The sequence below is a fragment of the Oncorhynchus clarkii genome, chromosome 18 (genome assembly GCF_045791955.1).
Source record: "Oncorhynchus clarkii lewisi isolate Uvic-CL-2024 chromosome 18, UVic_Ocla_1.0, whole genome shotgun sequence".
Lineage (NCBI taxonomy): Eukaryota > Metazoa > Chordata > Actinopteri > Salmoniformes > Salmonidae > Oncorhynchus > Oncorhynchus clarkii.
This window is the reverse complement of record NC_092164.1, coordinates 58,671,165-58,689,016: the sequence shown is the minus strand read 5'-3', so window position 1 is coordinate 58,689,016 and position 17,852 is coordinate 58,671,165. Positions and strand designations below refer to the sequence as shown.

Here is a 17,852-nt window from a genome sequence, read left to right as displayed (position 1 = left end):
TCCAGCCAACACTTGGCATTGCACATGGTGATCTTAGGTTTGTCTGCGGCTGCTCGGCCATGGAAACCCATTTCGTGAAGCTCCCGACGAACAGGTCTTGTGCTGACATTGCTTCCAGAGGCAGTTTGGAACTCAGTTGTGACAATTTGTTGCTCCTAGACGTTTGCACTTGACAATAACAGCACTTACAGTTGACCGGGACAGCCCTAGCAGGGCAGAGATTTGACGAACTGACTTGTTGGAAAGGTGGCATCCTATGACGGTGCCACTTTGAAAGTCACTGAGCTCTTCAGTACGGGCATTCTACTGCCAATGTTTGTTTATGGAGATTGCATGACTGTGTGCTCGATTTGTGTATACTTGTCATCAACAGGTTTGGCTGAAATAGCCAAATACACTAATTTGAGTGGGTGTCCACATACTCTTGGAGTCGTGCATTATAAAGGGAATAGGGTGCCATTTGGGATGTAGTCTCTGAACTACAAACCTGACCGGCTCGATCCCACCTATTTTGCTGACACACAGGTTAGGGCCTGGAGATCTGGAGTGCAGCAGGGATCAATAGAGATGACAGGGATGCTTGAGAACGCCAGCCTCAGCGGGGCTGCTCTCCTCCTCTCCCTCCACTGGGGTGCTCTGGCTAATTGAGGGCAAACGTCTCCGGGCTTGGGTGGCTGCCAGCTCAAAACGCCATGACAGGTTCACTGCAGATTCTCCTTCCACCCCTCTCTTAACCATACCTGGTACCCACCGCCATGACAGGTTCACTGCAGATTCTCCTTCCACCCCTCTCTTAACCATACCTGGTACCCACCGCCATGACAGGTTCACTGCAGATTCTCCTTCCACCCCTCTCTTAACCATACCTGGTACCCACCGCCATGACAGGTTCACTGCAGATTCTCCTTCCACCCCTCTCTTAACCATACCTGGTACCCACCGCCATGACAGGTTCACTGCAGATTCTCCTTCCACCCCTCTCTTAACCATACCTGGTACCCACCGCCATGACAGGTTCACTGCAGATTCTCCTTCCACCCCTCTCTTAACCATACCTGGTACCCACCGCCATGACAGGTTCACTGCAGATTCTCCTTCCACCCCTCTCTTAACCATACCTGGTACCCACCGCCATGACAGGTTCACTGCAGATTCTCCTTCCACCCCTCTCTTAACCATACCTGGTACCCACCGCCATGACAGGTTCACTGCAGATTCTCCTTCCACCCCTCTCTTAACCATACCTGGTACCCACCGCCATGACAAGTTCACTGCAGATTCTCCTTCCACCCCTCTCTTAACCATACCTGGTACCCACCGCCATGACAGGTTCACTGCAGATTCTCCTTCCACCCCGCTCTTAACCATACCTGGTACCCACCGCCATGACAGGTTCACTGCAGATTCTCCTTCCACCCCTCTCTTAACCATACCTGGTACCCACCGCCATGACAGGTTCACTGCAGATTCTCCTTCCACCCCTCTCTTAACCATACCTGGTACCCACCGCCATGACAGGTTCACTGCAGATTCTCCTTCCACCCCTCTCTTAACCATACCTGGTACCCACCGCCATGACAGGTTCACTGCAGATTCTCCTTCCACCCCTCTCTTAACCATACCTGGTACCCACCGCCATGACAGGTTCACTGCAGATGCTCCTTCCACCCCTCTCTTAACCATACCTGGTACCCACCGCCATGACAGGTTCACTGCAGATTCTCCTTCCACCCCTCTCTTAACCATACCTGGTACCCACCGCCATGACAGGTTCACTGCAGATTCTCCTTCCACCCCTCTCTTAACCATACCTGGTACCCACCGCCATGACAGGTTCACTGCAGATTCTCCTTCCACCCCTCTCTTAACCATACCTGGTACCCACCGCCATGACAGGTTCACTGCAGATTCTCCTTCCACCCCTCTCTTAACCATACCTGGTACCCACCCATTAAATGTTTACTTTTCCAGAGTTGAGACATTGGGGTGATGGATATTGATGAACTGGCAATTTGCAGTGTCACCCCCCTCACCCCTGCCCCTCTCACCCCTCTCCCTCCTGTCCGTCCCCGGCCCTGTCCCCTGACCTCTCCTACTTTGACTCAGTGCTGTGCTGTGACTCCAACATGAGGCTTTCTAGTCAGGCAGCCTGCTAGTCAGCTGTCTCACAGGCAGCCTAAAGCCCTGACGTGTCCAAGCTTTTCCTCACACACATCACAATAATAGAACATGTAATAGAACATGACTGTCTCGTGTCATGTAATAGAACATGTAATAGAACATGACTGTCTCGTGTCATGTAAAAGAACATGACTGTCTCGTGTCATGTAATAGAACATGACTGTCTCTGCCACTACCATGGCTGAAGTCTCTGCCTGCCCTGTCTCTGCCACTACCATGGCTGAATTCTCTGCCTGCCCTGTCTCTGCCACTACCATGGCTGAAGTCTCTGCCTGCACTGTCTCTGCCACTACCATGGCTGAAGTCTCTGCCTGCCCTGTCTCTGCCACTACCATGGCTGAAGTCTGCCTACCCTGTCTCTGCCACTACCATGGCTGAAGTCTGCCTGCCCTGTCTCTGCCACTACCATGGCTGAAGTCTGCCTGCACTGTCTCTGCCACTACCATGGCTGAAGTCTCTGCCTGCCCTGTCTCTGCCACTACCATGGCTGAAGTCTCTGCCTGGCCTGTCTCTGCCACTACCATGGCTGAAGTCTGCCTACCCTGTCTCTGCCACTACCATGGCTGAAGTCTGCCTACCCTGTCTCTGCCACTACCATGGCTGAAGTCTGCCTGCACTGTCTCTGCCACTACCATGGCTGAAGTCTCTGCCTGCCCTGTCTCTGCCACTACCATGGCTGAAGTCTGCCTACCCTGTCTCTGCCACTACCATGGCTGAAGTCTGCCTACCCTGTCTCTGCCACTACCATGGCTGAAGTCTGCCTGCCCTGTCTCTGCCACTACCATGGCTGAAGTCTCTGCCTGCCCTGTCTCTGCCACTACCATGGCTGAAGTCTGCCTACCCTGTCTCTGCCACTACCATGGCTGAAGTCTCTGCCTGCCCTGTATCTGCCACTACCATGGCTGAAGTCTGCCTGCACTGTCTCTGCCACTACCATGGCTGAAGTCTCTGCCTGCCCTGTCTCTGCCACTACCATGGCTGAAGTCTCTGCCTGCCCTGTCTCTGCCACTACCATGGCTGAAGTCTCTGCCTGCCCTGTCTCTGCCACTACCATGGCTGAAGTCTGCCTGCCCTGTCTCTGCCACTACCATGGCTGAAGTCTGCCTAACCTGTCTCTGCCACTACCATGGCTGAAGTTTCTGCCTGCCCTGTCTCTGCCACTACCATGGCTGAAGTCTGCCTGCACTGTCTCTGCCACTACCATGGCTGAAGTCTCTGCCTGGCCTGTCTCTGCCACTACCATGGCTGAAGTCTCTGCCTGCACTGTCTCTGCCTACCCTGTCTCTGCCACTACCATGGCTGAAGTCTGCCTGCCCTGTCTCTGCCACTACCATGGCTGAAGTCTGCCTAACCTGTCTCTGCCACTACCATGGCTGAAGTTTCTGCCTGCCCTGTCTCTGCCACTACCATGGCTGAAGTCTGCCTGCACTGTCTCTGCCACTACCATGGCTGAAGTCTCTGCCTGGCCTGTCTCTGCCACTACCATGGCTGAAGTCTCTGCCTGCACTGTCTCTGCCTACCCTGTCTCTGCCACTACCATGGCTGAAGTCTGCCTGCCCTGTCTCTGCCACTACCATGGCTGAAGTCTGCCTACCCTGTCTCTGCCACTACCATGGCTGAAGTCTGCCTGCACTGTCTCTGCCACTACCATGGCTGAAATCTGCCTGCCCTGTCTCTGCCACTACCATGGCTGAAGTCTGCCTACCCTGTCTCTGCCACTACCATGGCTGAAGTCTGCCTGCCCTGTCTCTGCCACTACCATGGCTGAAGTCTGCATGCCCTGTCTCTGCCACTACCATGGTTGAAGTGCTTTAGCAGCGAGTTAAGGGTCAGCCCCAAGCAACACAAACACTCCCTAAGGGCGTTGTGTCCTTTTGAGACTCATCCTAAGTGTTCTGTTTTAGAGTTGACCTGAAAGAGACCTCAGTAAAGGAATAACATAGCATCTCATGTGTCGGCACAGTTCAGGACCAGCAATAATACTTCTTATTTAGCAGATGCTTTCAGTTTTATCCAATCTTACTTTTACTTAAGACAGCTATTGAAAGAACAACAACAACTGCAAGAAGGAAACAACCAATAAAGACTAGATCAAGTATTGACACAATGTTCTTTGTCATAAATGGCAGGTTCGCGAAGCAATTCAAGCACTTAGACTACACCACACGCAGGTGTTCAAGGTGTTGTTGCCATTCACTAGAGAAGGACATGGTAATGGGTTAGGAAATATCATTTGGGAGAAGGCTGTGTTACTCCATACAAAATGGACAATGGCTCCATTCCTGTCTCTATGTGTTAGTGCTGAGCTATTAACCAACATTCTTCATTTTTTGGGTTATTAAACAACTAATTGACCGACGTCAGTTCAATTACTTGAATTCTATTTAGTTAGTTTTTTTTGTGAGCCCAATGCGACGTTTCTCTAGAGAGATATCAAATCATTCACGAGAGAAATTAAGAACTATGTTGAACACTGGGTGCAAGGGAGTTGTAGTTTTCAATAAGCAAATATTCAACCTAGTTTGGCGCAGAAACGTGGTAATTAGCTACAATGACCATTACGCCTGTTTTTTCCCACTCTGACATAGAAGGATCAGAGAAGAGATGGCGAAGTGAGAGGTTTCACTCTCTCCAAAATCTGTACAAAATAAGCCCAGTTCATTTCTATGGCTTATTTTGGACCAAAGCTTGTCGCCGGTCTTCCTGCCTTTTGGACAACAACTCTCATTGTTAGGGCGGAGACATGAGCCATGTCGTCATTATATACAGATCTGTGGATGGACACACTTTTACGCCTGAAAGAGGAATGTACACAACACAATGACGAGAGAGGGATATAGACCGTTTGTGATAAGTTAGCCTTATCTACTTTAAAGAAATAGTAAAATGATTTCGAAAGAAATAGTAAAATGATTTTGTCAGACAGCTCTGCAGCGTACTTTAGCTAGGCAGGTTAGCTAAATAAATCAAATAAAATGTTAATTAATTAATTTCCTATTTCTCTATTGATGTCTACCCAATGTAGACCTGACAGAGACAATGGGATATTTTACATGTTTCGGCAATGGAATGTTCACTATTTTTGGCTTTAGAAGGTCCATTAAAAAGCTCTAAAATCATTGTAAAGTCATTATTTCATAATGCATTTAATGTTCAAAAACACGACTTTGAAAATGAAATCGACAACCGTGATTACTTAAAAAAATAAACATCTGACCGAAACCAAACCGACCTCAAAAAGCACTAGTCGCTCAGCACTGCTACAGTATGTGTGACAGAGCATGGTGTCCACATGCCACAGATTGTGGGTCAGGATATAAGAATGAGTGATACATTAGCGTTCTAGGTCACTGATAGAGTCCAAGTGAAGCCTTGACTCGTGTTTAGGTGATCAGCAGGGAACTGACCTAACAATGTCCTCTCCCTTGAATTCCAAGCTACAAGACACTCTTGAGCAGATAGAGGTATGTAGGAGCTTTTCTTTTCTCTTTGTTCTTATTTTTCATTTGAAAAATAGTGGAAATCCACCCTACCTTCAGTATTTTGATGCTTTATTGAGACCGTAATGAAAAGGTGGGAGAGGCTGAGCGTTGAGAAGAGACCACAAGGATTGAACCCTGGTCTCCGGTGAGGAGACATACATGTGCTTATTTCTGGATGTGTTCCATCACGGCTCTTTACACATAGGAGCTTTTCTTACTATTTCTATTGATTGAGTACACTGTGATTTGTCACACATCTCAAAGGTTGTTTGATACTAAACATATGAAATATTCCATGTCATTTTCTTAAAGCCGACGTCTAAAAAGAGAGAAAACGTGTTTTGTCTTGAGATTTTGAGTTGTTATTTTTCAGTTCTCCCTGCTACATATTGACATATTCAAAAAGCCATTACTGCTAGAATGGTAAACATAGTTAATATTATCCATTTAATTAAAGCCATATTTTAATAATTATGTCTGGAGAATGGTATTCAGTGCAATTTTCCAACATCCACGCTTAGGGAGGTTCATTACCTGGGGTCCATGTGAATGTATGACTGGGGCGCGCGTGTACTCACACACACACCGACACATAGCTTGACTGTGAGTAAATGCACTCCTCTGAGAGCTCATGGTCACACACACACACACACAGAGCGAGAGTGACACCTTCCCTGCTGGGAGCGGTGTCTTGGTCTCAACATTGATCTGCTGGATAGATGTAATTTGGAAGTCTTACGTGGAGCTCCTCCTGGTAGCTTTAGCTCCGTGAATCCTCAAAAAAAAATTATCCTGCGAACATCACATCACATCACACCTGCGGGACAGGTACAGGATGGCAACAACTGCCCGAGTTACACCAGGAACGCACAATCCCTCCATCAGTGCTCAGACTGTCCGCAATAGGCTGAGAGAGGCTGGACTGAGGGCTTTCTCTACTTTCCATTGTTAGACAGAAGTACATTAACTACATTTTCTGCTGTAAATAATGTAGTCTTCTTCATCCTTCGACCCGACCTGTCTCCCTGTATTTATCTCAGCCAGCAGCTCTGTTTAACATCAATGGTGGGGCTCCTTTGACCTTGGGGGAGGCTGAGTGCGTATCTCTCTTCCCCCTGGTTCTCCCTGGCTCTCTGTGACTGACATTTAGCCTGCGTCCCAAATGCCAGCCAATTCCTTACATAGTGCACTACTTTTGACCAGAGCTATTTGGGTCCTGGTCAAAAGTAGTATACTATATAGGGAATAGTATACAATTCGGGACGCTGGCTTAAAGACAGCGGCCTCAGCCCTCCGCTATGGCAGCTGTTGCTAATTGTCTTGGCCCTAGGAGTTGATTCATGTCCAAATCCCTGGTCTTAACACTTCTAATCCCTCTCTCCTCCATCCCTCCCTTCCCCTCCTCCTCTACCCACCCAACAGGAGCAGCTGGATGTGGCCCTGTCCAAAAACTGCAAGCACTTTGACGTCTCCCACTACACCAGAGTTCAGCTGGCGTACACCGTCTTGGGAAAGAGCCAGGTGAGAGATCCATCCTCTGTCAACAGATATCTGCCCTGCTCTGACGGCTTCTGTCCTCATCATTTTGTCTTCCAGTCCCCACTTTCTCTCCCCCTCTCCTGTCTATATTGTTCTCCCTCCCCGACTCCCCTTTTTTCCCACAATGTCTCTCTCTCCCCTCTCCCTCTCTCTCTCTCTCTCTCTCTCTCTCTCTCTCTCTCTCTCTCTCTCTCTCTCTCTCTCTCTCTCTCTCTCTCTCTCTCCTCTGTCTTTCTCTCTCCTGTCTTTCTCTCTCTCTCTCTCTCTCTCTCTGTCTCTCTCTCCTCTGTCTCTCTCTCTCTCTCTGCCTCTCTCTCTCTGTCTGTCTCTCCTCTGTCTCTCTCTCTCTCTCTCTCTCTCTCTCTCTCTCTCTCTCTCTCTCTCTACCTACCTACCTACCTACCTACCTACCTACCTACCTACCTAGTGGTGGAAAAGTACCCAATTGTCATACTTGAGTAAAAATAAAGATCCCTTAACTGAATGACTCAAGTAAAAGTGAAAGTCACTCAGTAAAATACTACTTGAGTAAAATTCTAAAAGTATTTTGTTTTAAATATCAAAAGTAAATGTAATCGTGAAAATATACTGAAGTATCAAAGTAAAAGTATAAATCATTTTAAATTCCTTATATTAAGCAAACCAGTCGGAACATTTGTCTTATTTTTTAAATGTACGGATAATCAGGGGCACACTCCAACACTCAGACATCATTTTCAAACAAACAATTTGTGTAGGGAGACAGTAGGGATGACCAGGGATGTGTGAATTGGACCATTTTTCTGTCCTGCTAAGCATTCAAAATGTAATGAGTACTTTTGGGTGTCAGGGAAAATGTATGGAGTAAAAAGTACATTATTTTCTTTAGGAATGTAGTGAAGTAAAAGTAGTCAAAAATATCAATAGTAAAGTGCAGATAGCCCAAAAAACTCCTTAAGTAGTACTTTAAAGTATTTTTTACTTAAGTACTTTACACCACTGCCTGTCTCCCTTCTCTCTCAGTTGATGTGTGGTGATTAATTTCTGAGTCACCCCCCTTTCCTCTGTATTGTACTCCCTGTTTCTCTCTCCTCTCTCCTTCTCTCCTCTCTCCTTCTCTCATCTCTCCTTCTCTCATCTCTCCTTCTCTCCTCTATCCCTCTCTCTTCTATCCCTCTCTCTTCTATCCCTCTCTCCTCTCTCCTTCACTCCTCTATCCCTCTCTCCTCTATCCCTCTCTCCTCTATCCCTCTCTCCTCTATCCCTCTCACCTTTATCCCTCTCTCTCCTCTATCCCTCTCTCCTCTCTCCTTCTCTCCTCTATCCCTCTCTCTCCTCTATCCCTCTCTCTCCTCTATCCCTCTCTCTCCTCTCTCCCCCTCTCTCATTTCTCTCTCTGTCTGTCTCTCTGTCTGTCTCTGTCTCTCTGTCTCTGTCTCTCTGTCTCTCTCTCTCTCTCTGTGTGGATCAGGAGTGATGAGTCATACCTGGGTTAATATTATTCTCCCCGTGCTAAGGGAAGTGTCTTGTAGTTTTTACACTGTCTTCTCCCCCAACTACCAACACGGAATCACAGATCTGTAATCCCTAGTGAAGCTTTTCCATTATCACTAGTAAAGCTCCCCACCCAACTGTCTGCAAGATGGTATATTTGTTTTAAATGCTTTACTCAGGGGACTGTCAGTGTCTGGACTAAATGCTTTGTTCAGGGGACTGTCAGTGTCTGGACTAAATGATTGGTTCAGGGGACTGTCAGTGTCTGGACTAAATGCTTTGTTCAGGGGACTGTCAGTGTCTGGACTAAATGCTTTGTTCATGGGACTGTCAGTGTCTGGACTAAATGATTTGTTCATGGGACTGTCAGTGTCTGGACTAAAGGCTTTGTTCAGGGGACTGTCAGTGTCTGGACTAAATTCTTTGTTCATGTCAGTGTCTGGACTAAATGCTTTGTTCATGGGACTGTCAGTGTCTGGACTAAATGCTTTGTTCATGTCAGTGTCTGGACTAAATGCTTTGTTCATGGGACTGTCAGTGTCTGGACTAAATGCTTTGTTCATGGGACTGTCAGTGTCTGGACTAAATGCTTTGTTCATGTCAGTGTCTGGACTAAATGCTTTGTTCATGGGACTGTCAGTGTCTGGACTAAATGCTTTGTTCATGGGACTGTCAGTGTCTGGACTAAATGCTTTGTTCATGGGACTGTCAGTGTCTGGACTAAATGCTTTGTTCATGGGACTGTCAGTGTCTGGACTAAATGATTTGTTCAGGGGACTGTCAGTGTCTGGACTAAATGCTTTGTTCATGGGACTGTCAGTGTCTGGACTAAATGCTTGGTTCAGGGGACTGTCAGTGTCTGGACTAAAGGCTTTGTTCAGGGGACTGTCAGTGTCTGGACTAAATGCTTTGTTCATGTCAGTGTCTGGACTAAATGCTTTGTTCATGGGACTGTCAGTGTCTGGACTAAATGCTTTGTTCATGGGACTGTCAGTGTCTGGACTAAATGCTTTGTTCATGGGACTGTCAGTGTCTGGACTAAATGCTTTGTTCATGGGACTGTCAGTGTCTGGACTAAATGCTTTGTTCATGGGACTGTCAGTGTCTGGACTAAATGCTTTGTTCATGGGACTGTCAGTGTCTGGACTAAATGATTTGTTCAGGGGACTGTCAGTGTCTGGACTAAAGGCTTTGTTCAGGGGACTGTCAGTGTCTGGACTAAAGGCTTTGTTCATGGGACTGTCAGTGTCTGGACTAAATGATTTGTTCATGGGACTGTCAGTGTCTGGACTAAATGCTTTGTTCAGGGGACTGTCAGTGTCTGGACTAAATGCTTTGTTCAGGGGACTGTCAGTGTCTGGACTAAATGCTTTGTTCAGGGGACTGTCAGTGTCTGGACTAAATGCTTTGTTCAGGGGACTGTCAGTGTCTGGACTAAAGGCTTTGTTCAGGGGACTGTCAGTGTCTGGACTAAATGCTTTGTTCATGTCAGTGTCTGGACTAAATGCTTTGTTCATGGGACTGTCAGTGTCTGGACTAAATGCTTTGTTCATGGGACTGTCAGTGTCTGGACTAAATGCTTTGTTCATGTCAGTGTCTGGACTAAATGCTTTGTTCATGGGACTGTCAGTGTCTGGACTAAATGCTTTGTTCATGGGACTGTCAGTGTCTGGACTAAATGCTTTGTTCATGGGACTGTCAGTGTCTGGACTAAATGCTTTGTTCATGGGACTGTCAGTGTCTGGACTAAATGATTTGTTCAGGGGACTGTCAGTGTCTGGACTAAATGCTTTGTTCATGGGACTGTCAGTGTCTGGACTAAATGCTTGGTTCAGGGGACTGTCAGTGTCTGGACTAAAGGCTTTGTTCAGGGGACTGTCAGTGTCTGGACTAAATGCTTTGTTCATGTCAGTGTCTGGACTAAATGCTTTGTTCATGGGACTGTCAGTGTCTGGACTAAATGCTTTGTTCATGGGACTGTCAGTGTCTGGACTAAATGCTTTGTTCATGGGACTGTCAGTGTCTGGACTAAATGCTTTGTTCATGGGACTGTCAGTGTCTGGACTAAATGCTTTGTTCATGGGACTGTCAGTGTCTGGACTAAATGCTTTGTTCATGGGACTGTCAGTGTCTGGACTAAATGATTTGTTCAGGGGACTGTCAGTGTCTGGACTAAAGGCTTTGTTCAGGGGACTGTCAGTGTCTGGACTAAAGGCTTTGTTCATGGGACTGTCAGTGTCTGGACTAAATGATTTGTTCATGGGACTGTCAGTGTCTGGACTAAATGCTTTGTTCAGGGGACTGTCAGTGTCTGGACTAAATGCTTTGTTCAGGGGACTGTCAGTGTCTGGACTAAATGCTTTGTTCAGGGGACTGTCAGTGTCTGGACTAAATGCTTTGTTCAGGGGACTGTCAGTGTCTGGACTAAAGGCTTTGTTCAGGGGACTGTCAGTGTCTGGACTAAATGCTTTGTTCAGGGGACTGTCAGTGTCTGGACTAAATGCTTTGTTCAGGGGACTGTCAGTGTCTGGACTAAAGGCTTTGTTCAGGGGACTGTCAGTGTCTGGACTAAATGCTTTGTTCATGGGACTGTCAGTGTCTGGACTAAATGCTTTGTTCATGGGACTGTCAGTGTCTGGACTAAATGCTTTGTTCAGGGGACTGTCAGTGTCTGGACTAAATGTGCAGCAGGAAATTCAATCTTGTAGTGTATTCAAGGTTTTAAGTATTCTAACATTTGTCATTTTGATTTGCCGTAACAAAAAATGTATCAACCTCTACAAAAATGAAATATAATCCACATAATGATTTGACATGTCTTGTTGCTGCGGGATTCTTTTCTGTGTGTCAGTCTGATTCAGTAACTGTGTGAAGGATGAAGTGAAGACCACCCCGCAGTGCTCTCTGGAGCGACCTTCCTTCCTGGCAGACAGATAGCAACACTGGGAAAGAATTCCTGTTGGCCAATCAAATGTCTATTTACCAACTCATCAAAACAATACACTGTATAATGATGGTGATGAATGAAAGAGGTTAGTTAGAGAAGCCATAAAGAGATTGTCTAACAATTCCCATGCCATGTGTATTTCTCCCATTTACGGAGCTACTCATGTGGAAAACAAAAACATGCTGACGTGATGATCAGTGTCTCTGTATGATTGACAGCCCTCAGCCATGAGGCGAGAGTGGCCCTTAGCTTCAGAGACCGCGTCATCTGCAGATCATCAGCTTTTTAGAGTAGGCTATCCACAATCACAATGGTTGTGCTCTCCATAATGATAAACACCTTCTTCAAAGGCTGGGCAGTGATACTGAGTAGTGAGAATAGTGCCGGCTCTGAAACTCAAGGACCTATTGTTGGCCTGGCTCAAGGCCCTTTCACTCTTTGTGTGGGTAATTGCACGTACGCATGCATGCCCACACACACACACACACATCACACACACACACACACACATCACAAACACACATCACACACACACACACACACATCACACATCACACACACATCACACACACTTTTGTATTTTGTGTCCCACTCCCTTATCTATGCACACAGAACATTGGTGACTTTAGGGCTTCAAAGCTGAAAGGGTCTCATCATAGCGAGGCTGTGTTCAGTTTGATATAAATTAATTTTCCTTCGGGTGAACAAGCAGCTCTCTGCTCCTCTCTGTGTGGCTCAGCCTTGTGTGCCGCCATTAGCCTAATGAGTCTAGGCACGCGTCCCAAATGACACCCTATTCCCTATATAGTGCAAATGTGCTCTCGTCAAAAGTAGTTCACTATATAGGGAATAGGGTGCCATTTGGGACACTGCTGAGCAATACTGTTTACACCTTGTCTTTACGAGTATTTTTGTTTGCATTTATTTACTTGCATTATTCCATTTGTCTAATGGACTCCTCTGTCGGGTACCTGGTACATTCAGAAGTACTTGTTAGCGAGTGGTTGTGTTTCCATGTTTGCTTCCCAAATGCACACTATTCACTATATAGTGCACTTCTTTTGAACAGAGTATAGGGCTCTGGTGGAGTGTGCTATGTAGTGAATAGGGGGTGATTTGGGGAACATCCCGTGCAGTTCTTAATCACTTAGAACTGCCTCCAGTTCAGCGGTAAAGACGCCGTTAACCTGCTGATTGGCCAATCTACAGATGCATAACATTCCTCTCTGTGCTATTGTGTTGACGTTGATTAATGATCAGACACTGGGTGAGAAACCAAACACAGAGGAAAAATAAAGCTCTTTATTTAGCACAGTATTTCAAGGAAAATAAGGGCCAGATTTGTCTCTGGCGTTGGTTTAGTTTTTTGATAAAGGGCCGAGGAGCAAGCATTTAATGAATGTAGTTTGGGCTACATCTCAGATGGAACCCTTTGACTGTGCTGGTGTTCATGCCATGTCACAACACTATCCATCCCCCGTAATAATCTGTTTCACTGTGCCTCTCTCCATAGACGTCCATGGACCAAGTCCACATGCACTTCAGCCAGGCCATCCACAACACTGTGTTCCAGGTGGTTCTGGGATACGTGGAGCTCTGCGTAGGCAACACCGGCACAAGTTCCAGAAGATGCAGTACAGGGACCTCTGCACGGTAAGGATGCTAGCTAGCTACCACCTCCTATCATCTTGGTTGGCAAGGCCAACCAAGACCTTACCTAGGATTTGTCTTCTTAGCACGGCCAACCAAGACCTTACCTAGGATTTCTGTCTTCTTAGCACGGCCAACCAAGGCCTTACCTAGGATTTGTGTCTTCTTAGCACGGCCAACCAAGACCGTACCTAGGATTTGTGTCTTCTTAGCACGGCCAACCAAGATCTTACCTAGGATTTGTGTCTTCTTAGCAAGGCCAACCAAGACCGTACCTAGGATTTGTGTCTTCTTAGTTCTTCTTCTTATGTTATGTGCAGGGCCAGGTTTTTTTTTAGCACCATTGTGACTACCTGGCCTGGTAAAACTTTGGGTCCTGGTATCAGGCTATGATTGGGGCCAGAGTTTTTCCTGGTCAGGTCCCATTAACACAAATAAAGGATTTCCTTGTTTGAAGTTCAGGTGACCAAGGAAAAACATCAGCCACTATTATGTAATATCTAGAATATCTAGGTGACGATTTAATACTGTATCTTTAATAAGCTATCAGTCTGGTGCAGTAAACAAACATAGCGTCAATCTGTGGTGGAGTACAGCTTTGGACAGACTTGGAGAAGATCTTATAAGCTTGGCTAGATGCCCACTAAGGGAATTACCATATATTGTGTTGTTTATTAAAGAGCTAAAATAAAGGATTTAGGTCACACCAGTAGAAATTCCTGCTACTCCGTTGACTTGATAAACACTCAGACACACGACTCCCCGAGCGCTCATATTGTACTCTAACCAAGCAGAAAATGTCCCTCCTCTCTGAGGGAGAGAGGGATGGAGAGAATGAGACACATTCATTTTCTCAGTCCGGCGTTCTCAATCATAGACCTTTTTTATGAGATAAATGATCGTATTTAAGTGGACGAGAAATGGTCTCTTTTGAAAAGCAGCTGCTCAGTAGTGGTGGTCTTATTTGACCAAATGCACTCTGTTACTCGCTCTCTCTCGCTCTCTCTCTCTCTCTCTCTCTCGCTCTCTCGCTCTCTCTGCCCAGAGCTTTGGTTGTGTCCAGACACCCAAATCACATTTGCATGCTCATATAAAGCGCCTGCAATCAGCAGGGCCATGATCACAATTCCACAGAGTGAGTTGTCTTCTCTTCCTGAGCCTTTTATTACCTTGCTGACACAGCTGAGTGGGGGAATCAAACGCTGTCACTCCCCCCTGTGTTGTTGTTTCTACATTAACCACTAGATGGCGGAGCAGCTGTGGTTTGTATGAGATCTGGGACTCCTATGGGGAGAAGCACCAGAAACGTGGGTTGGAGGCTTTAATCAAGACAGCTTTAATCAAGACAGCTTGAAGGACTAGGGCATCTTCTTGACTCTGTGCTTTAGAGCCTGGATTTATTAAAGGTGTTTCTGAGGATGGGAAGATCTCAGTCCCTTCCGTGGCAGGAAACTAGTTATGCTTCTAGTTCAATATTCTTAAACTACCCTCAAGTCTTAAACTACCCTCAAGTCTTAAACTGTCCTCACATCTACAAGGAGCACAGTGCATAGTTTAAGTTTGCCTCACCAAGTACTGAAGCAGAGCTTCTAGATTTAAGTAGAAATTACTTTCACTCTCCCTCCTCACCGGGTGGGTTAGGGAGAGGGATTCATTCTGTTAATTATTGGTACCTGTGGGATCTAAATGTTTGGGGATTCTGTATAGGGAGGGAGAGAAGCTGTATTATTAGCTAAGGGGGAAGCTAGAAGGGGATTGAGTAACGAAGGCTTCGCCACAGGCCGCTGAGGCATTGAGCTGTAACAGGCCGCTGAGGCATTGAGCTGTAACAGGCCGCTGAGGCATTGAGCTGTAACAGGCCGCTGAGGCATTGAGCTGTAACAGGCCGCTGAGCCATTGAGCTGTAACAGGCCGCTGAGCCATTGAGCTGTAACAGGCCATTGAGCTGTAACAGGCCGCTGAGGCATTAAGCTGTAACAGGCCATTGAGCTGTAACAGGCCATTGAGCTGTAACAGCAATTGAGCTGTAACAGGCCATTGAGCTGTAACAGGCCGCTGAGGCATTGAGCTGTAACAGACCATTGAGCTGTAACAGGCTCCTGAGCCATTGAGCTGTAACAGGCCGCTGAGGCATTGAGCTGTAACAGGCCATTGAGCTGTAACAGGCCATTGAGCCATTGAGCTGTAACAGGCCCCTGAGGCATTGAGCTGTAACAGGCCATTGAGCTGTAACAGGCCATTGAGCCATTGAGCTGTAACAGGCCCCTGAGGCATTGAGCTGTAACAGGCCATTGAGCTGTAACAGGTCATTGAGCTGTAACAGGCCCCTTAGGCATTGAGCTGTAACAGGCCATTGAGCTGTAACAGGCCATTGAGCTGTAACAGGCCCCTGAGGCATTGAGCTGTAACAGGCCATTGAGCTGTAACAGGTCATTGAGCTGTAACAGGCCCCTGAGGCATTGAGCTGTAACAGGCCATTGAGGCTGTAACAGGCCCCTGAGGCATTGAGCTGTAACAGGCCGCTGATCCATTGAGCTGTAACAGGCCATTGAGCTGTAACAGGCCGCTGAGACATTGAGCTGTAACAGGCCGCTGAACCATTGAGCTGTAACAGGCCATTCTCGTATGCGCAGTCAGTCTGCAGCGTCGCCTGGCCGATTTCTGCGACTCCCCGACTCGTCCTCCCCTACTTTGGATTGATGGGGCGTGTCATGTTAGCATTGGGCTGCGCGATGGATTGGCCTCCAAACAGGTAGAGCTATGCGCTAGCTAGCCTCGCATATGTTTATCACTGTGAAGCTCGAACCTAACAAAGACAGATTGTGGACAGGCTGTTCCTTTGATGACACATGAGACTAGATAGGGTGCTCTTTTTCTCCACGGCTCCACACTCAGTGACTGGCAACAGGTTTTAAGGAAGATAACATCTTTGTTATTACTTTGGCACCAGTTCCACTGGAAACTAAACAGAAAAGTTCTCTCCGTGTTTCTTTAAGAACAGGGGAGAATGGAGGAAAGCTGCTTTGTGAGAAATGTTTTTGTGATTTAATCTTCTGAGCGTCAATATGGATGTGTGGGGGAATGAGATAAATGTGTAGTACCTACACCGACCTTGTAATACGCAACAAATCGTCTTGGAATAAGTCTTGAGACTTAGAAACTTCAGAAGAGAGAAAGGTTGCTTGGGGATTTAGGGACACTCTCTTGTCTACCACTCACTCCCTCGAGACCTTCCCCTGAAGGGTACATCATAAAATATATACAGGATAGTATGTAAATTGCACTCTCTACTGTCCTGAACTTTGCAATGAGTCGTTGAAATTAAAATTCAAGGGGTACACAGAAAGGTCAAATCATATTGTGAATCATTATTGGTCCCCTTCCCTACTTCAGCCATCTTTCTTTCTCGCTCACTCTTTCTCTCTGTCTGTCTGTCTGTCTGTCTGTCTGTCTGCCTGTCTGTCTGTCTGTCTGTCTGTCTGTCTGTCTGTCTGTCTGTCTGTCTGTCTGTCTTCCCCCCCTCTCCTGGACTCCCTGGCTGTGTCCCAAATGGCACCCTATTCACCTGCACTATTCACCTGCACTACGGTAATAGATGAAGATGTACAGATTACAGGCTTAGGCCTGGCTCGTAGTCGACGTTCCAATTCATCCCAAAGCTGTTTGATAGGGTTGAGGTCAGGGCTCTGTGCAGGCCAGTCAAGTTCTTCCACACTGATCTTGGCAAACCAATTCTGTATGGATCTCGCTTTGTGCCTGGGGGCATTGTCATGCTGAAACTGGAAAGGGCCTTCCCCAAACTGTTGCCACAAAGTTGGAAGCACAGAATCATCTAGAATGTCATTGTATGGTGTAGCGTTAACATTTCCCTTCACTGGAACTAAGGGGCTTAGCCCGAAGCATGAAAAACAGCCCCAGATCATTATTCCTCCTCCACCAAACTTTGCAGTTGCCACTATGCATTGGGGCAGGTAGCGTCCTCCTGGCATCCGCCAAACCCATATTTGTCCGTCGGACTGCCAGATGATGAAGCATCCACTGCTCCAGAGTCCAATGGCGGCGAGCTTTACACCACTCCAGCCGACGCTTGGCATTGCGCATGGTGACCATTTCATGAAGCTCCCGACAAACAGTTATTGTGCTGACGTTGTTTCCAGAGGCAGTTTGGAACTTGGTAGTGAGTGTTGCAACTGAGGACAGATGATTTTACGCTCTATGCACTTTAGCACTCTGCGGTCCCGTTCTGTGAACTTGTGTGGCCTACCACTTCGCGGCTGAGCCGTTGTTGCTCCTAGACGTTTCCACTTCACAATAACAGCACTTACAGTTGACCGGGGCAGCTCTAGCAGGACAGAAATTTGACGAACTGACTTGTTGGAAATGTAGCACCCTATGATGGTGCCACCCTATGTGCCACGTTGGTGCCACGTTGAAAGCCAATGAGCTCTTCAGTATGGCCATTCTACTGTCATTGTTTGTCTATGGAGATTGCATGGCGGTGTGCTCGATTTTATACACCTGTCATCAACAGGTTTGGCTGAAATAGCCGAATCCACTAATTTGAAGGGGTGTCCACATAC

The 17,852-nt window shown here is 46.9% G+C and overlaps 1 pseudogene; it reads left to right on the top strand.

Annotated features, from left to right (window-relative positions):
* LOC139372382 (syndetin-like) overlaps positions 1-17,852 on the top strand; it is a 284,096-nt pseudogene that overhangs the window by 112,659 nt on the left and 153,585 nt on the right.